Source organism: Hoplias malabaricus, chromosome 4, assembly GCF_029633855.1.
Source record: "Hoplias malabaricus isolate fHopMal1 chromosome 4, fHopMal1.hap1, whole genome shotgun sequence".
In the NCBI taxonomy this organism is placed as follows: Eukaryota; Metazoa; Chordata; class Actinopteri; order Characiformes; family Erythrinidae; genus Hoplias; species Hoplias malabaricus.
The window spans coordinates 11,178,944-11,203,330 of NC_089803.1; the positions used below are offsets into that span (position 1 = coordinate 11,178,944).

The window sequence follows — 24,387 nt, forward strand, 5'->3', positions numbered from 1 at the left end:
ACCGTCTCCTTGTCCTCAGGGACGTTTGATCTCTCCTGTCCATTCCTTATTTACTCTACAGCCATGTGTTAATCGACTAAAACATTAATAATTCAGGTCGAGGAGAGAGTGAATGAAGGCAGGACTCGGTGTGAACTGATCATTCAGCTGGAGGTGTGTGGCACAGAGCTGCGGCCAAAATCTCTCCTCAGCCTCAAGCAAATTATTCAGTAAAATCCAATTGCCCTGTTATTGTCATTGTTTTCAAGAATGAATGTTTAATAAATGAATAGAACCATAAAAAATAAGCGCGCTGTGTAGAGGATTACACCGTCAGTGTAAAGCTGTAAAGCTGCTTATCTGTAATTATTTCACTAATTCAGCCACTGCATACAGTGTGTGTTTATAACTATGTTCTACATTTAACACTCTCTGCAGCAAAGAGTAGCCTCTGAAATAAAGGTACAACACTTTTAATAAACAATTACAGGATGAAGGTGACATTTGAACGCTCGAACTGTCCTTTTTCATTGGTGTAATTGATGTAATTAATTAATTAATGTATTAATTACAAACATACATTGCATGGACTGAGTTATGGAGATGAGAAATTGGGCCACATTAGGTTCTGACCAGCTTTAATGGACTCACTGTGTGTGTAAGTGTGTCCTTTTTACAAAACTCGGGGTCACTAATCCCCGGAGTGTCATTATCATCACACAATGCCCCATTACATTGAATGAGGAGTCAAATTAAATCTTAGGGTGTACTCTTGTGGACGATGAGGTTTTGCCTGATGTCATTTTCCTCGGTTGAGGCTCAGTTCTGTCCACAAAAGCCCTGTTAGGTTTTATTTAGTGTTTTATGTGGTAATTGATAACTAAAGACAATAGCAGGTCAATAGTATTTTACTATTTTTTTCAGTGTTTATTCGTTCTCCAAAGGAGATAAAAAAAGTAAAGAAAAAGAAACAGTGTTTCCCCACATGCAGCTCAGCGTGAGCCGTTAAAAGGTCACTGACCCTCAAACTAGTTTTGATGAGCAGCTGAAGAAAATCTAAACCCTCTACAAAATAAATATGATCAGATATCACTGAGAGGAACTGGGTTTGGGTCAGAAATAATTCAGGAAAGGCTTCTTGTAAACTGGAATGTGTAAATAAGTGCCTCCACGTGCAGAATCCTCCACAAACAGGTAAACAACTTAGAATCCAAATAAAGTGTGTGTTTGTGTGATTATTATTGCTTCTGTGGTGAAGGGGCCGCGTCTGTGGTGAAGGGGTCGTATCTATATGAAGGTGTCCAGCTGTGTGTTCTGCTGGTAAAGTCCACCAGTGTATATTCCAGTTGTGGTATGGCCCTGGGAAGGTGCCGACAATGCTCCAGACAATGCTACATGTTTATTGCAGGTGCTCTTTTGTTAAAAATGCAGAGACTGTGGAGGAGTGTGTGAACAAATGGAATGTACGAATGCTGTATTTTCGATGCAATTAAGGCCACTGAGAAGTTTGATGAAGAGAAGCTTCAGCTTAAGAAAGCATCAATTGAGGAATATCTCTAGTGAAAGCTGCTGGAAACACATTGCATAGAACATCAGAGGAAACAGATCCAGCTCTGCATCCTCATTGGTCAATCTCAACTACCATCACGGTCAGTGAAAGTGACTCCAGTGATTCTACAGAAACTACAGCACACCAAAGAATCCAGTTCAGAAAAGAGAGAGAGTGCAGGTGTCTGTACTGACCTGGGGTCTCTGCTCAGACTGAACAAATGATGGAGAACTGCTCTGGTGTCAGAAACATCCACCAAGAAACCAGACAGAGCCCTTACACTCTCACAAGCTCCAGAGCTGTGATTAGTAATTTCTGTTACCACTTCTTGTTCTTGTTAATTTCTTGTTCTGATCCACTTCATCTTCCTAAAATAAAATCAACCCACATCAGTGTTGATTCATTAATACACCACAGTTATTCATTGACTGATTTACAACAGTTATTCATTCATTAATTCACAGTTAATGAACTGCCACAATTACAAACACAATTCTATTCACTGAAATTCAGTTTAACAAAGTTATTAATGATTTTAATAATGTAAGACTGCATTAAAACAGAAATCCAGCTGAAACTGGAGTAACTCTCACCTCCTGGAGCTAATGGTTGAAGTGGTTGATTCTGTGAATCTGAAGTGAAAAATGTTACATTTTATTAAAATAAACATATACAGTTTTATAGATATATCACTTGTATCTACACTCATTGTCCTCTCTCTCAGCTCTGACCACACAGGAACACTACGCAGTTCCACAGTTACAGACTGTAGTCAACCCATTGCTCTGCATACTTTATCTCCATTTCACCCTGTTTTCAAATGGTCCTGACCCCCACAGAGCAGGTGTGATGAGGTGGTGGTGGATGAGGATGTAACGACACCAGAAATGTATAAGTTGATACCAATACCACTCCACCTCTTTACATGTCAGACGTGTTGGGAGGTGGGAGCTGCATCCTGATTGGCTGTAGAGCCAAACCACCTCCCTCAGACCCCTCCTGTATTTAAATGTCCTCAGAGGGGAACAAATGTAGTGTCTTTGAGTTACTGAACCTCAACAAACCCACGGACGACACGGTTCACACTGAAAAACCAACTCTTCTTTGGTTCCAGCTCAGAACAAACTTTTCTGGTTCATGAACCAGTTTATTACGGTGGAAACGCACAGAACGGTACCTAGTTTAGTTCTTGAACTGGAACTGTTCTGGTTTCTTGTTGGTGGAAAAGCTCAGAGATCAGAGATACAGAGGTACAGAGGTACAGTGGAGAGTCAGGTGAGTAACAATGTTAGTGCAAAAAGAAACATGAACTAACATTGTTTCTTACCCGACTCTCCACTGTATCTCTGGCTGGAAGCGCCATGACGGAGAATTGGAGGCGTTTACAACAGCGCGCCAAAGTTGAGTGATAGCAACAAATCAGTGTTCTGATTGGTTAAATAAACCTAGAGATCTGATTGGTCCAGCTAAAGCTTTCCTATTGGTCCATCAATTGTCTGTCAAAACAGGGTCAAAAATCCACAACTTCAAAAAGAGATTCACACGCAGCAGAGGAGACAAATGTATGGATTTTTTCCTCGTTTTCTATTTACTGTAATAAAGTATTTGATTTTATTCTAATATCAGGGAGTTTTGAAGAAATAAACTCTTACTGCTCAGAGAAATATCTTCTTAAATCTCATTTCCTCAGGTGCTGAAAACATTTAGACGCCACAATCTAACGTCTCACTGTAAGTTCCAGTGACGGAGTAAAAATGACACAGAATGAAAATAAACAGGTGCCAGTTTGAACTCAAATAAAATACTGAATTCTGCACAGAACATTTATTTTCTTTTTCTTTTCTGTAGATGTTAAAGGTTTCTGCTGTGATTCCTCAGTCTGAGATCTTACTGATGATGATGATGAACGCTCTCACCATTTACAACACATTATGTTTTCACTAACATTCACACGTTCTACTAAATACATCTAGTGTTTACACAGCGTTCATGAATCTGGAGGAAAGAAGGAATGTCCATTTACTTGTAAATTACCCACAGTTTTCTCAGGGTTTTTACAAAGGTTTAATGAATGAGGTCCAGTGAGTGCAGACACAAGGTTGGTGTTTCCTAATCCAGTGATGGTTCAGTGTATTTATCTTTTTCATGACACACAGCACAGAGTGAGAAACAACCACAGACACTCACCTGGTCGTTTAACGTTCTCCTCATCTCTCACACATGTCCTCCACAGACTGGACCACCTTTGAATGAAATAAACACAACATATAACTCACAGAACACCACACACAAATACACTGCACAGAGTAACACTGTTGTTTTCACTTCACAGAACTAGACTATAATTCACTCACACACACTGTGAATGATGCTTTAAGGCTGATGAGCTCATGGGTGAAGCCTGAGAAAGACCCTTTTCTTTGGCTCTAGTTGTAGGTACAAATTTCTGCTCTCATCACATGTTTATTTATTTTTGTTTTCTTATTTTTACTTTAAAAGTCAGTCAACAAAACATTGAGTTTGTCTAGAAACTGCTGCATGTTCTAGTACAATTTTGTATTTTGAGTAGAGTCTGTACTCACCAGTCCTCAGTCTATTCTTACAAAGAATAAAGGCAAATACACCCAGTATAATCAGAGAGATCACTCCTACAGGCACTCCTACAGTCACTCCTGCACTCAGATTATTCGTGCGGTTGAAGTATATTTCACCTGTAAACAGAGCAGTGGTGAGAATCAGTCCCATCTCAGCACTAAATGTTTCCTGCACTATGAGTCTGTCTACAGGAGCTGACGACTCTTACTGAGTCACTGACTGACTGACCCCTGATCAGTGTTTAATTGAGCTGGAGTGAGAACATCATGGATCTTACAATAACGTCCTAATAAAGGCTCCAATAACTCAGTGTAGAGAAAATGGATCTGAGCTCAGACTCTAGAACTTCACTTGTGTTCTGTACCAGAGTTTAAAAGGAACACAGCTGGTCACCGCTGGACTGTCCGGAGCTGATCTGTAGCTGGTGATTCCTTTCTATTGGGGATTTGTGTGATTCCTCCATGAGCCCCAAAGCTGTACTTTCACTTTAAAGATGTGTTAACGACCGAATCAGAGGAAGATAAACTCCTCAGCTGAACACCGGGAGGGAGTCAGTGTACGTTCATGTTGTTTTGTGTAGTTCCTCTCTCTGAGCTCCAGAGAGGGATATTTACACAGACTAAATGTTAAAACTTACAGGTTTATAGCTTCCACCTGCTGTTTCTGAGCCTCTACTTTTGACAGTGACGTGCTGCCACAGGGTAGAGCTGAATAAATCATCAGCTTGTCAGGACAGAGCCATGAACATCATCCCCAAAGTACGTCCCACGCTCTGTGTTTCCTCAGAGACACTGGAGGAGTCCGAGTGAACGGAGGATGAATGTTTTGATGGAGGAGAGAGAGTGGATCTCCCTCCTAGACCTTCCTCTGGTGTGTTACTCACTGTCTAAGAGTCCGAGAGTCACAGGGAACCAAACAGAACATTTATCACCACAGCCCTTCAAATTAAACTAGAAATTTAGTAACAGATAAAATGAAATAAATCACCTGATGAGTCCCTCCTTTGATTGTCATTAGTTTCTGTGGTTTCTGTGAAAACAAAAGCAGAAAGAGGAATAATGAGTGTTAGTTGGAGTCTCACAAATAACACTAATAACTCTCTACTGATAAACACACTGTTTAAGAACATATTCATTCACTGTCTCCTTTTTCATGCTCAGGTGGATTTTAAGAAATATGTTTTTTACAATTTCTAACATCAAACTCCATGAAATCAGGACTGAATAACTCTATAAGACCTCAGGCCTGATCTCCTCACCTTCAGCTGAGAGCTCCACAGTCTGGATCAAGACACTTTTAGACTGGAGACCACTGTTCCTTTGTTCCACCACATGGTAGCATTTATAGACTCCTTCATCCTCAGCTCTAACGTCCTTCAACACCAGAGAACAGTCCCCCTTCAGCAGTTGATCTTCAGGAACGTCCACACGGCCTTTATACCCCTCGCCATGATACAGCTTCTCTCCGCTCTCAAACACTGTCCCAGAAGAGGTGCGCCACTTCACATAATGACTCTGACTGGGCGACAGTTTTTTGGCCGCATTTCTACAGTCACAAGGAAGGACTGCTGTTGAACCCACTCTGGCAGTGACGGAGGTTTGTTCAGAGAGAGCCCCTGGGAAACACATAAAATACAAGACATTTAAACGTCAAATATATAAAACATATTGTCACTGGGGCGGCACGGTGGTGCAGCAGGTAGTGTCGCAGTCACACAGATTGGTGTGTTCTCTCTGTGTCCGCGTGGGTTTCCTCCGGGTGACAGTCTGTGAGAAGTGTGGTGTGTTCTCCCTGTGTCTGTGTGGGTTTCCTCCGGGTGCTCCGGTTTCCTCCCACAGTCCAAAAACACACGTTGCAGGTGGATTGGCGACTCCAAAGTGTCCGTAGGTGTGAGTGTGTGAGTGAATGTGTGTGTCTGGGTTGCCCTGTGAAGGACTGGTGTCCCCTCCAGGGTGTATTCCCGCCTTGTGCCCAATGATTCCAGGTAGGCTCTGGACCCACCGCGACCCTGAATTGGATAAGCGGTTACAGATAACGAATGAACAAATGAATGAATATTGTCACTGATCAATGAAAAACACGCAGCTCCAAAATAGCAGGAGAAGGAAAATCTTTTATTAACTTTCAATGGAAATCAATATAAAAAGATTTTATTTAAAGTAATTCTGGAGCATTTCTATTGGTTCATTCATCGTGAAATGTTCACACAGTATGACGTACAGCTGCTGTGTTCAAACAATGTACTAAATGTAGAATGTTTTTCATTGGACAGAGACGATATGAAGGTTTACATACAAAAATATTACACAATGTACATGAGTTCATTTACTGAAAAAAGTGATAACTTCACTCAAGCAACTTCCATGTGGCTGCTTTTGAACCAAGGAGGTAGATCAGAGAAAACCTTGTGTCCCGAGTGGTTGCTGGAGTGCTATGATTTCCATGTGGTTTGTAGGTGCTCCACGGTGGTGTTAGGAGGTTGTGAGGATGTTGCTGTTTTATCAAAGGAGGCTGCAGTAGTTTTCCAGGAGACGGCTGAGGTGTTAGTTTGGCACTGCTCTGATATATTCAATGATTGCTATTGTATCCCACATCATTGCCTGGGTATCACTGGACTGTTTCCATGGTACCCTACACTGCTGATGATGTATGACATCTGTGTTTGTATCTCGGTGGTAAGTGAATAGCACAAACAATGTCTGGGGGATGGAGTGTTCATATTTCCCTCCACAGAAAATGAATGGGGATATTCTTCAAAAGTTTAAATCTAAAGGCCACAATTGATGATCATCATACATCAAACCACAGTGATTCCCCAGCAACCACCTGGAACACACCAGCAGACACTGAGCAAACCCTCAAGCAGCAGTGAGAGTAACCATAATAATAATCATTATTATTGAATATGTTATGAAACTAATCCTACTGACAAATTGTCAGATTGGGCAGTGGTGTTTCTAGATTGTGAACCATTCATTCATTGCCTGTAACTGCTGATCCAGTTAAATCTCAGGGTGGGTCCGGAGCCTACCCAGAATCACTGAGCCCAAGGCAGGAACACACCCTGAACTGGGGGCGGTGTGTTAGTGCATTACAGAGCAGCTGGAGTTAGCCTTCCACCTTAAATTGTGCTGCTGTTCTCCTCCTTTTAAGGTGGAATGAACAGTTTTAAGAGGCTTTTGTTTGTTAAAGTCAAATTACAGAGATTTGCATTAAAGTTCACTTCTGTAACGTTTATAATGTAACTCTGATATAAATAAACCAGTCTTTAATCTTTTATTTGTGATTTAATTCTTCTGTCAGTTAACACTAGCTTTAATGTTAGTGTATCATTATGTTTCATTATGAAATCAGGATCTAAAACTGTGGCTCTCAGAAACAGGCTCTTAAATAATGTACTGTGATCAAATAAATACAGCAGTGTTTCTACATCTTTCTTTGCGAGGGAAGGCAACACACGTTTATTTATAGAGCACCTTTTCATAAAAACATTCAAAATGATTTACAAATGAGAAAATACAGAGAGAGATGGAGAACAGAAATAAAAACAAGAATATGATTAAAATAAATAAACAAACATCATTAAAATGATCCAAAGAAGAAGAAAAAGCACTGGAACATTCCTGAGATCAACATCAGAAATGATTTTGAACAGTTACAGTTGAATACAAATCTAATATTTTAATTAAATTAAAAACCTAGACATTCAATTAAAAGACTTAAAAATGCAGTAGGCGCAGCAGGTAGTGTCGCAGTCACACAGCTCCAGGGACCTCTGTGAGGAGTGTGGTGTGTTCTCTCTGTGTCTGCGTGGGTTTCCTCCGGGTGACTGTCTGTGAGGAGTGTGGTGTGTTCTCTCTGTGTCTGCGTGGGTTTCCTCCGGGTGACTGTCTGTGAGGAGTGTGGTGTGTTCTCTCTGTGTCTGCGTGGGTTTCCTCCGGGTGACTGTCTGTGAGGAGTGTGGTGTGTTCTCCCTGTGTCTGCGTGGGTTTCCTCCGGGTGCTCCGGTTTCCTCCCACAGTCCAAAAAACACACGTTGGTAGGTGGATTGGCGACTCAAAAGTGTCCATAGGTGTGAGTGTGTGTGTGTGTGTGTGTTGCCCCGTGAAGGACTGGTGCCCCCTCCAGGGTGTATTCCGCCTTGCGCCCAATGATTCCAGGTAGGCTCTGGACCCACCGCGACCCTGCATTTGATAAGCGGTTACAGATAATGAATGAATGAATGAATGAAAATGCAGTAAGAATGTGGTAAAAATATATACGTATATCAATAAACGTTTCTACATTTGGGGCACAGTTAGAATCTTCTGGTAGTTTGATTCAGTTAAACACAGCTTTACCTTGTTTATCTTGGACTCTGGGCTCGATTAGCTGACCTGAGTCTATGGGTCTAAAAGAGATCTACTGGGTTAATATTCTCTAAACCTGTCTGACATGTATTCTGGGATAAACCCATTCAGTGTTTTATGGACAAGCAGCGTTACTTTAAACTATATTCTGTAACTGACTGGAGGCCAGGGTAAAGATGTTAAAACTGACCACTGCAGTAGTCCAGTCACTGGAGATAAACACAGGTATGAGCTTTTTATTTCTATTTATTTATTTATTTATTTATTGACATTTTGTTCAAACTTCCACATTAAACGCTGCACAAATGTGGCTCCATTTATGTTGACCCCACACCCCTTAAAACAACAGCGCCACCTAGCGGCAGGTTGTTCGCCCACTGGCCACATTTGTGGATCAGGCCGCGTGTGAGAATCGGGTGAAATGCGAGAGGAAAGTCTCAAAATCCAAAAACCCGCGAGAGGAAATGAACAAATGCACGTCACGAAAAACACGTGAGTGACTTGATTCACAAACGCAGATTCTACAATTTACAAATAAATTTTAAATTCGAGACTTTACAAATTTATAGAATGTAAATTTAAACAAATCTATTTATTTTCGCATAAAATGATGATATATCTATGAAAACCAAACACGTGTTTATGAATGTAACTGTATTTGTACAAACTGCAGACCGTGAGACACAGAGTGTGATGTGTTCATTTGTGAACAGTGAAACATATCTGTGACTTGTGTTTAATTTGTGGATTAACATTGACGCATTTGTAAAGTATTTTGAGACTAATCTCTCTCCACAGAGAATGGATATGGAGTGAGAGACAAAGTGAGAGTGAAACGTACACAGAGACTGCAAGCGTCGTCTTACTTTCAGGATTTTGGAACATTAATGAGTAAATGTATGTTTTAATCATCATTCAGCTCTAAACGTTTCCACCACAATGGCTTGGTGCTGCTTTTTTAGCAAGATAAATAGTTCTGTCACAAAGCCCTGCAACACCAAGAGTTGAGCAAAGAACACCATCCCCTCACTCAGCTGGTCCTGGTCCACAGCTGCTGATTTTGAAACCTTTAACCTGCCTGTGAGTCCTCAGATGATTATTCTGGGTGTGTATATAATTGCAAGAAATAATTAATTATGATTTTTGACCAATGCAAGATGGTTGCTGACAGTGGAAGGACAAGTGGCCTGTGTTTGCTCAAGCCTCCATTAGTCTCTGGAGAGGCAGCCCTATTCTCCTTGTACTACAATTTCAGTCTCCAATATCGACAGGAAATACCTAATCCAGAGGTAAAAATCTTATTCCTTGAAATGTTCTCTTTCTCTCTACTTGTGTTTACTTCCTTCTCTGCATTAAACTAGTCTCTATTTCATGTTTCCTTTCTTGTAGTTAAAAGTATTAATATAAAAACATTGAAATATGATACGGGTGGCACGGTGGCGCAGCAGGTTAGTGTCGCAGTCACACAGCTCCAGGGGCCTGGAGGTTGTGGGTTCGAGTCCCGCTCCGGGTGACTGTCTGTGAGGAGTTGGTGTGTTCTCCCCGTGTCTGCGTGGGTTTCCTCCGGGTGCTCCAATTTCCTCCCACAGTCCAAAAACACACGTTGGTAGGTGGATTGGTGACTCAAAATTGTCCGTAGGTGTGTGAGTGAATGTGTGTGTGTGTCTGTGTTGCCCTGTGAAGGACTGGCGCCCCCTCCATGGTGTATTCCCGCCTTGTGCCCAGTGATTCCAGGTAGGCTCTGGACCCACCGCGACCCTGAACTGGATAAGGGTTACAGATAATGAATGAATGAAATATCATAACTTTACTGTTGCGGAAACTCCATGTATAAAAATGGATTTAAAAAAAAAACCCTAAAATGAATTGTCAGTAAATGTTTAGAACATTGACACGTTTCTGTTGGTAATTCTTTATGAGATGTTTATGAAGAGCAGTTACTGTTTTCATTCATTCATCTGCAGCAACCATTTAATTCTTATCAGGGTCATCGTGGGTCCAGAGCCTATCACGAATGTTTTGATGCAGTTGAAAATCGTGCTTTTGATATGTGAAATTAAAGATAAAATACTGGATTTCCTGATTACTGTGATACATTAATAGAAGTGCATAGCATATAAATCTACATGGTTTTAGATCAGGTATCAAATGGAAATCATAGTAGTTTTGAAAAACTCATATCACAGCCACATGAATGAATGACTGGACTCTTCACCTGCTGTGTGGACGTAGTCTTGATATTCCTCGCTCAGTGAATAACAGATGTTTAAGACACAGTTTTGATATATGGCTTATTTTATAAATTTGCAAATATCGTTTTCAAACGTAAAATTTTAGTTAAAAACAGGACAAGGGGCAAATATCTTTACATATCTTTATGAATAAACTCTTCAATAGCCTGATATTCTTTACCATAATAATGTGTGTACATTATTATGTTATCATTAAGCATGTAGGCCTATTAAAATACTGGGGGTGTAAAAAACAGACAATTAAATCTTTAATCACAATTACTATATGACAAATAATAGTCAGTTAACGGTCGTGACCGCCCAATGCGATACAGCAATGCGTACAGTGACAACAAACAGACAGGTAAACGGAACCATTGGCCAGTTCATTTCAAACCGATTAAAATGAATTAACAAACATCAGTGAGAAAGAAGCAGAGAGCAGGGCTTTTAAAAATGCACGTACAGCACATACAACCATGAAACTCCGGGAAGTAAATACCAGAGATACCAGTGATTTAAAAGTTATTCGCCGTAAGTCTAGCTAGCAGGGCTAAGCTAACGGTATCATCAGCAGCCTGTCAAGTCTTAGCTAAGCACTTTTCACTTGAAAAACAACTATCGAAAGAATGCTAATTCAATAAACAAATGCAACAGTACGACATATTAACACACGAAATAGGTTACAGCACCTAGATTTGTCTGGAGAGAGCTCTGGAGCGCAGGTAGAGCCTGCAGCACTTGTATCGACAGCGACCTCTCTTGAGAGTTTCCCAGACTCGGGCCAAAACTATCGGCCCACGCTACAGCCGTGACAATGCCGACTTCGCGTGCCGGCATCGGCCGAGTGTTTTTGTTCCAGCGTGCGTGATTCGGCCTGAGTTGTGGGTTAGCTGGGATGCTAACCACAATGGCAATCGCCTCGCCAGCCAACAGTGCCAATATGCATCCGAAATTGGGCCAGATGCAGCGTGCTGCATGCACGCAGAGTCACAGCCAGCCGACAGTGCCAAGCCTGAGTCAGAATCGGCCCAGATTTATCTTGCTAGCTGGGTAATATGATACACACTAAAGTGTAGTCACTCACTCACTCACTCTCACTACCGAATTCTCTCGCAGAATTTGTTTTCCTCTTAAAGGTCCTCTTCCTCGACCCAAGTCTTTAGAAAAGTAAGAGCGCTTAATGGCAACCACAATCATACGTCGACAAACTATAAACATTATATCACTAACAGCTGGTTAAGTTATAAAGGACAGTAAGTTAGTAATAGTAAGTTAGGTAACAACGATAAAAGTAAACAACATAAAACTACCTAGATTGGTGAACACAGTCCCCGGTGGAGCTATGAATTCTGGTACCGACAGCGCCGACCCTCATCAGAAGACTGCAGAGCTGAGGAGCCAATCAAACTGCAGAACTTCAGAAATGGAACTATAGCCAATGACGTCACACTGTTTTACTAGCTATCAAAATAAAAGGTTTCCAACATCCTTCCATCAAATAAGTTTTAGTTAAACTAACTCAATTTAAAAACCCTGAGTATTATGCTTAACCAATATATATGTGTGTGTGTGTATATATATATATATATATACACACAGAGAGAGAGAGGGTTAGTTTCGTCTATGGAAAGGACATAATGAGTCTAGTTGACCACATCAACTCAACTCAACTTTATTTATAGAGCACTTTAAAAAACACCAACAGCTAAAACAAAGTGCTGTACAAAAGATGTTTATAAAACAAAATAAAATAACCAATAAGGAACAATAAATAACTTAAATAAAAACAAAAACTAATAAAACAAAACAAAAGTCTCATGCTGGGTTGAAAGCCAATGAATAAAAATCAAGGATTCCATTATATAGTTGTTTGGCTCTATTTACCACTAAGAAGGTGTGTATGGTGGATCACTGCTGTATAAAACTGAAGTAAATTTATTGTTTGGGTGTGAAAGGCTCTGTTATAGATAAACTTACATTCTAGTCAGTGATTTCTAAGCAACGGTGATAGAAAACAGACATCTTTTTTTTCTAAAACATTTTGCCATCTTCAACATTATTAGCAGATTTTAAGCACATGAGAAAATAACATTAAAAATTTATCTGAGCTTTGTTCTTTACACCAACTCACCACGCATCTACGTTTTTAGAAAAAAAAATACATCAATCATTTTATTTTGCTGTATTTTTTATATTTATTGTAAGTAAATATAATCCTAAACAAAAAAATTACATTGCATATTTGTAAAGTCAAAGTCTCAAATTTAAATGAGTAATGACAGATCTTGCAGAGCTGTAGAACATTTAAATCAATGCATTTATTGACTAATGACCAAAAACTCGCAATCTCTCTCTCTCTTTTCCTCTTTCTCTCCATTGGTTAAGCATAATAATCGGGGTTTTAAATTGAGTTAGTTTAAAACTTATTTGATGGAAGGACGTTACAACTTTTATTTTGATAGCTAGTAAAAGAGTGTGACGTCATTGGCTATAGTTTCGTTTTTGAAGTTCTGCAGTTTCATTGGCTCCTCAGCTCTGCAGTCTTCTGATGAGGGTCGGCGCTGTCGCTACCAGAATTCATGGCTCCACCGCGGACTGTGTACACAGTTGTAGGTAGTTTTATGTTGTTTACTGTTATCGCTGTTACCTAACTTACTGTAGACGACATTTAAATCACTGTCCTTTAAAACTTAACCAGCTGTTAGTGATGTAATGTTAAACGTTTGTTATGATTGTGAACTTATGATTGTGTGCGCCATAAAGCGCTGTTACTTTTCTAAAGACTGGGGTCGAGGAAGAGGTTCTTTAAGAAAAAAAAGCAAATTCTGCTCAGAGGTATCTCATTATTTACTGCAGTTTTTTGTCGTAGAGAGAGAGAGTGAGTGAGAGGAAGAGAGAGAGAAGGAGAAAGAGAGAGTTCACTCTAACGAACGGTTTTGTAACTGCGATATCGGATCATGGGGCATTCGGAATAGTTCCCGGAAGTTACTTACAGACGCAGCTGCGCGAGTTAAGCGAGTCCGGTTGTTGTTGGATCTCTTCGTGGGGACTGGTGAGCGGAATTATCGAGTCTTCTGGCGGCAGAACCAGTCCGTTCACCAGTTTTATTAGTAAACATTAACAACAGCTCCCCGCCAGAATTATTAGTGACGTCTACACTTAAGTTTAGTGTGTGTCAAACTGAATTTTGAAGTGAGTACAGCAGTATTTAAATAAATCCATCCATGATCGTCATCATCATCTTTTCTGCTTAAGGAGCAATCTGTAATACTGACACCAAACGTTTAAAATCAGAACTATGATACTGTTTCAAGCAGTGGAGAGAGCTGTCTGCATCCTCCCCCCAAACAGGAGTGAAGCTCGAGCAGGTCCCAATTTCAGGAAAACAACGAGCTAAAGATCAGTTTAAGAATGTGGGCCGTAATCGCTAAGAGGAATGTGCCATAAGCAACACATTTACACAGAAAAGTGTTCAACATTTCACTAAAACATCTATTTACAAAAAAAAAAACAAAAAAAACTTTCAAATATACTAATATTTCACACGTTCATTTGCAAATAAATCTGATTTGTGAAGGAAGTCGAGTATTTCAATTGCCTAATGCAACTAAAGTGTGAACTTAATCTTAAAATGTATTATTTTATTTGATGTGAAAGTACTATTTTAGGGGTTGTGTGACACTTCAGAATATCTGTATTTATTTATAGGGTGAAACTAATATTTTATAGGGGTTTATTGTGTCAGTAATTTTATTTGTAAGTGTGTGAATCCAGTATTTTATATGTGGTTTATTGTGTTATGATGTGTGTTGACTATGAAGACTGTCTCAAAAGCACTGTTTAATGTGGTTCCTTGTTGGTTAAAATGCTGCTGAATTAGAGAGCTTCACTTCAAGACAATCACGGACTAGGCTGCTGCCTTCAGAATGGAACACAAAAAATGTTGTCAATCGTGATTAGATATATATTACAGTCTAGTTTTGTTTACAGAGGTGAGACACTGGGCCTGTTTACACATGGCATTTGTGGTTAAACATTTTGCGTGGCCTGCCCAAAATTAAGTAAATTAAATAAGTGTACACATATGTACACTTACAGTTTTTCCTGCTGCTCACATTTGTCTTTTTTAAATTTACTGATTATTCCAGATGCTCAAAAAAAAAACTGGTACTGTGAAGAAAATGAGAATACTAGTGTTTAGTTTAAAGAGGCCACAGCTGTAACCAACCATAAGTGTAGAGTCAGTTGATGAACTCTTGGATAAGTTTACTCTGAAATTTTTAAAAGTCATGGATGTTGGTGAAAGTGGAGAAACACAATAACTCAAATAAAAAATGAAGGTGAACTGAAAGGAAATGAAGAAAAACTAAACTTCAAATGCACTATACATAAGTCCTCTGCAGTTTTAACACTGAGCTTTGCAGCACTAGACAAATGGACTTCCCCAAAATTATTAACAGGAAACTCAACAATACCCACACTGTTTGTTATGGTTAACAAACTTTCTCACCTAGAAATAACTTAATGTTTTATCATTTAATGCAATTGTCCAAAATGGTCTAGACAAAGGAGTTTGGCACCGATTAATTCATCAATATTTTAGTCTCAGATGCCACAGAGGCGCTTCACAGTCTGGATTCTGCCAGCTGCGTTCTGATTGGCTCTCTGCCTCCTTCTAAAAGTCATAGCAGAATAGAAGACTTGTGATTGGCCCTTTGTGTGTCAGTCAAATCCCTTTTCCTTGGTCATGTTAAGTGAAGAATACAGATTCTTTCAAGAGAGTCTGGCAATGCCACTGATTTGCAAACAGATGCTATCCAGCCCCTACCTGTTGCTGATGCATGACGTCACAGTACTGTCATGAAATCAAGTCTCAAACCTCTCTCTCTCTCTCTCATTATGTCTGTACCAGGAGTACTGAGGTGGATTCCTCTTGTAGGTAGGAGTAAAATGTTTTGCTCTGTGATTCTGAAGTTGCTTAGTGCAGTAAACCAGAAGAGGACTTGGCTGCAACTGAGGCTCTCTTTTCCCTTTAACAGCTCAGTGGAACATTACAATCATTTAGAAGCTGTAATTTTAAGGTAGAAATACTACGTAATGTTCCTTTAACTGCATTTGTGTTTGAACTGTGTAATCTTTGTGCAAATTAATTTACAGATTTTGAGCAATTAAACACATCTGTGTATAATTTCTCACAGTACATTAGTTAACATAGAGCCCAATATTGAAGTTGTGTTTTCAGCGAAAGCACAGTGAGCAACACTAACATTAAAGCCGGTGTTTACTGACAGAAAAATTCAGGGTTTATTTAAACCTTTACGCAAATTGCTGTAATTTGACTTTAACAACCAAAAGCCTCCTATGACTATTCATTCCACCTTAAAAGGAGTTTAACAACAGCATTATTTAAGGTGGAAGGCTAATTTCACCTGCAATCAAATAAAGATGTTTCACAGCACATTATTTATTATATTAGTCATATTATATTATAATAGTTCTGGTCACGCACTCTGATTGGTTGAGGAGTGTTCTAATCGTGCAGATATTTCATGATAGCAGCATGTTTTTATTCACAACCACTGTATCACTCCGCTGCGCTGCTGCAAACGCTCTTTACGCTGCAGCTGTCCTTATTATATTTTTAACTACTAAATATATAATGAACCAAATATTTATCCTTAATCAGAAAGAGCATGAAACAATAAACTATGAAGTAACAAACTAAAACAAAACTAAATGACTGAGGAGCAAAGCCAGATTTAAAATACAAACATAAACATAAGAACAATGACGAGAGGAAACAGATACCAGGGGAGAGAGAAAGCCCATAAGAGATTCATTTGCTGTAACAGCCCTTTCTTTAGCGTTCATGAAGACCTTTTAGCTGCCCATTCAGGGCATGTCTCACATCACTCCCCATTCCCCACATAGTGCTCTAACATCACATGTAAATCATGACTGTGAGTTTAAAACTGAGCACAAAGTGTTTAATTCATGAAGCTGTGGTTCAATATGGATATATGTTATATTAGGAGAATAATACATTCTTCATCTGGTTAAATCCAAGTTACTTCACTATTTATGGTGCAACTACAAAGGGAACATACAGACATTTGAGATCTGTCACAGCAGCCAACACATAACTGCTGCCTGGCACTGTGCCATGTGGTGGTAGGAGGGAAGGGCCTGACCCACTCACTCAGAGATGGTGAGTCTGATCTGTGCTCCTGTAGGGCTCCCAGTCTCAGGTGGGTGAGGCATCACTGGGTATAAAACCTGTGATCTCCAGCTGACTGGGGGTTTAGAGTTCATTACTATCTCTGTCTGCTCTGAGCTACAAGGACGTGTCCAATAGCAGAGTGATTGACAGTGCTGCCACCATGGCAACGTAAACAATGTGCATCTGTAGTGGACTGAGACCAACATTAAGAACTTTGATGAAAACCCCCTGAGACTAATCTGGGTGTGGTATGTCTCTGCAGCGTGGGAGAGCAGAGAGGTATCTAGCAATGAAACACACACACACACACACACACATTGTACAGGGGATTGTACACCCCAATTCCAGAAATGTTGGGACGCTGAGCTAAATGTAAATATAGACTGAATGTAATGATGTGTAAATCCTTTAAACCTCATATTAATAACTTGATGCGACAGGTAGCGCTGTTGACACACAGCTCCAGGGTCCTACTGTGGGTTGTGGGTTCGAGCCCTGCTTCGGGTGACTGTGAAGAGTGTGGTGTGTTCTCTCTGTGTCTGTGTGGGTTTTCTTCTGAGTGCTCTGCTTTCCAAGTCCAAGTTTTGACTCTGAAGTGTTAACATGTTTTCTTAAACTGACTTAGTTTCTCAATTGATTTTGTTTTTCTTTTTCAGTGAAACATTTTCTAGATCTAAAATTTTGCGGTTACTTAAGGCTTTCATCATCTGGATCTCTGCCACCAGCCCAGGTGAGTCAACTAGCTGCCCTTGGTAATGGTTTGTTCAGGGGGTGTTGCCAGAAGGTTGCTATGCTGTTCCAGGTGGTTGTTATGGTGTTACAGTGTGGTGCCCATTTGTTCCATCTGACTGTTCAGGATCTGTCTGGTGGTCGTTAGGTGGTTGCTAAGATCTGGAAGGTCATTACTAAGGTGTTACTATGTGGCTGCTGTAGTTTTCTGGAGGTAGTGGGGACATTGCTGGCTTATGGCATTGGTGTCGGTACGGAGTATATATTTTGAACATATAGGAGTGCCAGTGACACCAAGATCGGGGCGTCTGTGCGTCCTTAAAAATCATTTAAAAGTCTTACATTTATTTATCTAAATATAAGGCCTTTAAACTTTTCTTTTTTCATGTGATGTTCACATACTGTATTTAACAGTTTCCAGATACAGTAACAGATGGTGGTTAATATACAATGTAAACTAAAATAAAATAAATAATCGTTACAGGGCAAAATAACACACACGACAGTATAACAGACATGATACAAGGAAAGATCATTTATCACCTAATGTCTACCAGACTGTCGACCAGATTTCACAACATTTTGATGTCAGTTATGAATTTCAAAGGTGAGCTTCTCTCTTGGAAAGAGGTCTGAGATTTGTGTTGCGTTTGGAGAGAGGGAACATTTGGAGATATCCACAACAGCAAGATGCATTTTTTGCTAGGTGTGTTAAAGTCCCTAACAAATATGCCTTTTTTGTCTTTTAAAACCAGATAAAGTCTATAATTCAAAAGATATAATAATATAATAATATAACATAATGACATGCTAAAGCTTTTATCCAGCATTTCTGTAACTGCCTGATGAACTTCTCTCCAAAATGTTTGAATTTTTGTACATTTCCAAAACATGTGCCTGAGTGTACCTTCAGCAGTATTGCATTTAAGACAAATAGGAGATGCATGTTTAAACATCTTATGTATCGGAGTTAGGTAAGATCTGTAGAAAAATATGAAATTCTGCTCTTGAATATTAGCAGAGGTACGTTAGGAAATATTTTCTTATATTGTTCCATGCATCATTGTCAAATTTAATAGAAAGGTCCCTATCCCAGACATACCTTAGGAAATTGTAGCTTGATTTAATGGCAAGGGCAGCACGGTGGTGCAGCAGGTAGTGACGCAGTCACACAGCTCCAGGGACCTGGAGGTTGTGGGTTCGATTCCCGCTCCGGGAGACTGTCTGTGAGGAGTTGGTGTGTTCTCCCCGTGTCTGCGTGGGTTTCCTCCGGGTGCTCCGGTTTCCTCCCACAGTCCAAAAACACACGTTGCAGGTGGATTTGCGACTCAAAAGTGTCCGTAGGTGTGAGTGTGTGAGTGAATGTGTGTGTGTCTGTGTTGCCCTGTGAAGGACTGGCGTCCCCTCCAGGGTGTATTCCTGCCTTGCGCCCGATGATTCCAGGTAGGCTCTGGACCCCCCGCGACCCTAAAATTGGATAAGCGGTTACAGATAATGGATGGATTTAATGGCATTAGACAGGGTAGAGTATATAAAATAGATTATACACCAGAAGCCATCTGGTTTGATAAGAAATGTCTCCACATCTGTCAGCTCCATGCTGAATTAATTTCCACAAATCCACAAAATGGAGCAAGTGCAGATATTTATAAAAATCGGAGTTTGGGACTTTAAACTGTGCTCTTATCTTCAAAGCTCCTTAAGCCTTTGTTGTATATACTCAACAAATCTGTTATTCCAGACATAAACCAGTTGTGTAATCCTATGGTCCTTAGCTGAGGGTTGAAGGAAATTGAAGAGTACAATGAAATATAGTTTGGGATTTTCAGATATCGTCTAATATCCTTCCAAGACAGAAGTGTGTTATAAATAATGTATTTGGCTTTTAGAATATAACTGTTTTCCTGTGATATTACGGCTGATGATGAGTTTGGGAGGGAAGCCCAGACACTTGTTATATTTTGCCCCAAAGTGATGAATAATTGGCAGTGAATAAATCCTCAAGCTTAGGGGTAATAAATACACCAAGATATCTCAATCTCACTTCAGAAATTTAGAAAGGGGATAATTGTCGTATACCTGCATCCTGTGAAATATTCAAGGCTAAGGCCAGTGATTAACTAAGATTGACTAAGATTCATTTTATAACCAAATCAATAACATCATTAACAGAAACTTCTGGATTAGAAAGATGAGGACATCATCTGCATAAAGAGAAATATGATCTCCACTTGATACCAGAAGGTAGTTTATTACGTCTGATTTACTGGACTAAAGGTTCAGTTACCAAAGAGAAAGAAGTGGAGAGAGCAGGCACCCTGTCCAATGAAGTCTGTGAACATTTAAAGCTTTTTCTTCAAAGGTTGGGTTGTTCACAACCAAAAGTCTGTATTACTTGCAGAAGAATCAAAATAATGCTTTGATTTGTTATTGTTGTTTTTTCATCACTGCAGATTATAACAAACGTTAAGAAATCTTTTTTTTTCCTTTTGGAAATATTGAATATCTAGTTTCTTGTCATCTGTATACCGTAAGTGAACACAGTAAGAGAGTGATAACTGTTAAGTTCTCAAACAGCTAAATGTTTAACTAAACAATACCACCTTAAGAACTTTAACTCTGCAGATCTCTCCCTCATTGTAAAGAGAGACAGAGCTGTAGTGTGTACTGAATGTGTTCAGTGTTCTCCTACATCTGTATCAAAGAACTGAACATCACTCTTTAATCATCTCTGTTTCTGCAGGTAATACAGGAGTGATCCACTCTCTCTCCTCCATCACATTCATCCTCCTTTCACTCCGACTCCTCCAGGGCCTTTGAGCAAACACAGAGCTGGGACCTGCTTTATAAATGATATCAGGGACAGAGCATTTAACACATGGATCAGCGAGGGTCTGTCTCTGATGATACCAGGCTACTTTTACCACAGTTTGGGAGTGAACACAGGCTGGAAGCTATGACCCTCTCTGTAGATCGCCACCTTGTCGTGGTAGAGGGGCTTGACTGGTCCTAGGAACCCAACAGCTGAACTCTCTGGAGCTTCATCTCCTGGTCCCTCAGGACAGAGAAGTGACGAGGCAGGACCCAGACTAAGAGCGATCTTACCATCAAATTAAATTCTTGTGGAAGGTGGTTGTGGTAAAAGTGATGGAGATGTGAGGGTTCCTTTACTGTGAATACATTTCCTCAAGCTCAGACAGGGATCAGGTTTTCTTTTAGTGGTATTTCAACTTCAGAACCAAATCAAGATATCCAACCTGTATTTCTGATTTCTGCGCAGACTTCTGGACTGTTGTCGTGTTATTGTGATTTTCTAAGTGACAAGTGATTTTGAAATGTACTTCTAGTTGATGTAATGTGGGGAAACATTTAGAAATTAAGCTGTGGTCACAACAAAAGCATGTAGTTTATATATTTTATAATTTGATTTATTTTTTATACACAACTTTAAAATCAATGAAAATAGTGTTCTGAAGTATATTGATTGAAAAATATGTTAAAACACTTGAAGTTTGTTCTTTGCAGATGATGATTCTATTATTTTAATCCAAAGTAATTTAAAATGTTTACACTGTGATCAACTCTAAACATAAAATGAACATTTTATGTTTTTAATGTTTATATATAATAAAAGCCTTATTATAAAACTAGCTTTGAACATATCTATGAATGAACAAGGACCACAACTTTGGGCCTGCAACACTAAAGGCCCGATCATCAACAGACTGCAGCTTGGAGAGAGAGGAACTTTAAGTGAATGTGAATCAGAAGAGTGAAGAGTGCGTACATTGTTTCTCAGGGAACGTTTTTCATTGCTGCGCCGCTAAACACGCATGGAACAGAGCACAAGTTAGGGTATTGTGTATGGAACGCCGTTGGTCTCTAAACGTGTTGGATTCCCCGTGTTAACACGTAGCGTATAATTCCGTGTTAACACGCTAACGTATTTACGTGTTAACGCGTTAAGTTTGTGTATTTCGTGAAACATGATATTTTACTGCCACCTGCTGGTGTATGGCGTTATTGCTGAAACATAAAGCCTTAATAACGGAAACATTCCAGTGTTTAATATTCTGAACAATGTTTTTTATGAGATTTTGTATAAACATTATACATATTTAAATACGTTTAAAAGCGCACACTCACACACACACACACATACATATATAACCCCTCACTTCAACCACCACAGAATTTACTGCTGGAAAAAAAAGCCCTTTTTTAATTCAAATTTTTTTTGTTCAATTCCATTTTGAAGGAGATTTAACCTCTCAAGTTTTTAATGTATATATAGAAGTAGATACACATAATTAAATAAAATATGAGTAAATAAATGTATCTTTAAACATATACATGTTTACAGAAAGAGGAGGATCTGGAAAGTTAATTTCATTATGGGTTTGTATTGACACTGTTTTTTAGCAGTATGCTATTAAAATAATGCAGATAATTTATCAATGTGAATGAACTATGCCTCACTATGTGTTGCAATTGGGCCAGATGCAGCGTGCTGCATTCACGCCAAGCCTCAGCTAGCCGAGAGTGCCAACGTGCAGCCAGACTTGGGCCATATACATGGTGCCGCATTCACGCTGAGACAGCAGCCAGCCAACAATGCCGAGCCTGAGCCAGAATCGGCCCAGATCTACCTTGCTAGCTGGGTTAAGAAGCGTGTAAATGTGTCATTTTTGGTCACGTTATCACGACAAAATTGTATGTGTTAACACGCAAATTTTTAATAACGTGTTAACGCGCATGTGTTCACACGTTTAGAGCTATAGAACGCCGTTGGGCCCTAAACGTGTGAAAACATGCGCGTTAACACGTTATTAAAAATTTGGTGTCAATACAAACCCAGAGTGAAATTAACTTTTCAGATCCTCCTCTTTCTGTAAACATGTATAATATGTTTAAAGATACATTAATTTACTCATGTTTTATTTAATTATGTGTATCTACTTCTATATATACATTAAGAGAGGATAAATCTCCTTCAAAATGAAACTGAACAAAAAAATCTGAATTAAAAAAGGTATTTTTTCAGCAGTAAATTCAGTGGTGGTTGAAGTGAGAGGTTTATTTACATATATATATATACATACAGCGGTTGTACAATTTATTATATAATAAATTAATAATTTATTTGTATGGTGTAGGGCTTCCTTTTGCGGGCAATACAGCTTCAATTCGTCTTGGGAATGACATATACAAGTCCTGCACAGCGGTCAGAGGGATTTTGGGGTTATGAACATGTTAACACGTAAACATCTTAGGGTGTTAACACGAAATTATACGCTACGTGTTAACACGGTGAATCCTACCCGTTTAGAGAGCAACGGCATTCCATATAGTATGGAACGCCGTTGGTCTCTAAACGTGATGGATTCTCCGTGTTAACACGTAGCGAATATATACTTTTATACAGTATAAAAAGCAGTGGGCTCAGGACCAAACCTTGGAGGACACCATATAATAGAGGGCATGAGTCAGATCTAAAACCTCCAATAGAAACTCCTGCTTGTCTGCAAGGAATTTGTCTGCTGTGGCTCTTCTAAGTTACATTTTCGTGCATCCAGAGCCATCTTTACAAAATATGAGGTAAAAATGCAAAAACCCTGAATAATATTGTTCATCTGTCAAGTTAACAGTGGTGGATGCTTCTTTTGTCTTATTTCACAAATTTCACATGATGACCTACTACAGTCTTGTTGAGTATGGATTTGTCAACCAAGATGAGCTTATGAGAAGATATAGAAAATAGTTCTGAGAGTAGTAACAAAATGATCAAATGTTATTAATGTTATTTCTCCATTCTCTGTTAATAGTGCCACTACCATTCACTGTGCTGTGTTCTAACTGAGGTTGTATATGGTGTAACTTTTTGATTTGTATTCATATTTTGAGTAAAATCTCAATCAAAGTTGCAGTAAGCCTAAACTCCATAATGTACATATTTCATGTACATATTTTAGTCAGCAATAACACAGATATTTGAGGAGCACAGGAAGTCTGCGTAGCTGAGCAGTATATGTGCTGACCTTTGTCATAATTATTTCTTTATTATTTCTTACCTTTGAGGCCTTTGTCTGTAGGAGACCATTGATTTTATTTGTGTTCATCTATTAATTTATTATAAATACAGAATTTCAATCGGATATTACATAAATATCCCTTGAGTGGGATCTATCAAAATAAAATACCCAGAAAAGTCTTTTGTCATTTGGTGTGCATTTTTCTCTGGTGACATATGAAGAAAAATAATTTTATTTATGTTAGAACATTCAACATTTGGCCCTAAACAAAAATAAAGAACAACTAATATTTCATCATTTCTTGACAGTTTATGATCATGGAAAGCCTGTTTTATTCTGTTTATGACAGAAACTGACAAGTTTACTTTTACACCTGATAAATGGTCAGAGCATCGCTGGGATCCATATATTCATGTAAAAATACTAAAAGTTAAACAAAAAGCTGCGTAGATGTAAGTTACTCGTCAGAACGTCGGTAACAGTCAGGTGTATCTGTATATTTGTGTCGTTATAGGGACAAACAAGAGGACTTTCAGTTTTGTAAAATATAGAGCAGAACATGAAAGGCTTGTGCGTCACAGAAAAGCTTCCAAACATGCATAAGGAACTATGATAAATTCCCTTAACAGCTATCAACACATTTCTGATTGAATTGTAATGTTGACTGGAGCTCGATCGTAGTGACATAAACAAATGAACC

At 39.2% G+C, this 24,387-nt stretch overlaps 2 long non-coding RNA genes across 2 annotated transcripts in view; one reads left to right on the forward strand and one right to left on the reverse strand.

Annotated features, from left to right (window-relative positions):
* Positions 1 to 1,228: 1,228 nt before the first annotated feature.
* The window catches only part of LOC136695677 (uncharacterized), a 184,615-nt gene continuing 161,456 nt past the window's right edge, over positions 1,229 to 24,387 (reverse strand). The window contains exon 3 of the long non-coding RNA XR_010802330.1: positions 1,229 to 1,896. This is a non-coding gene — a long non-coding RNA (uncharacterized lncRNA). The remainder of the gene's footprint in view (positions 1,897 to 24,387) is intronic.
* Positions 13,254 to 21,234, forward strand: LOC136695593 (uncharacterized). Its single transcript, XR_010802317.1, has 3 exons — positions 13,254 to 13,315; positions 17,583 to 17,656; positions 20,399 to 21,234. It is a non-coding gene; the product is annotated as an uncharacterized lncRNA (long non-coding RNA).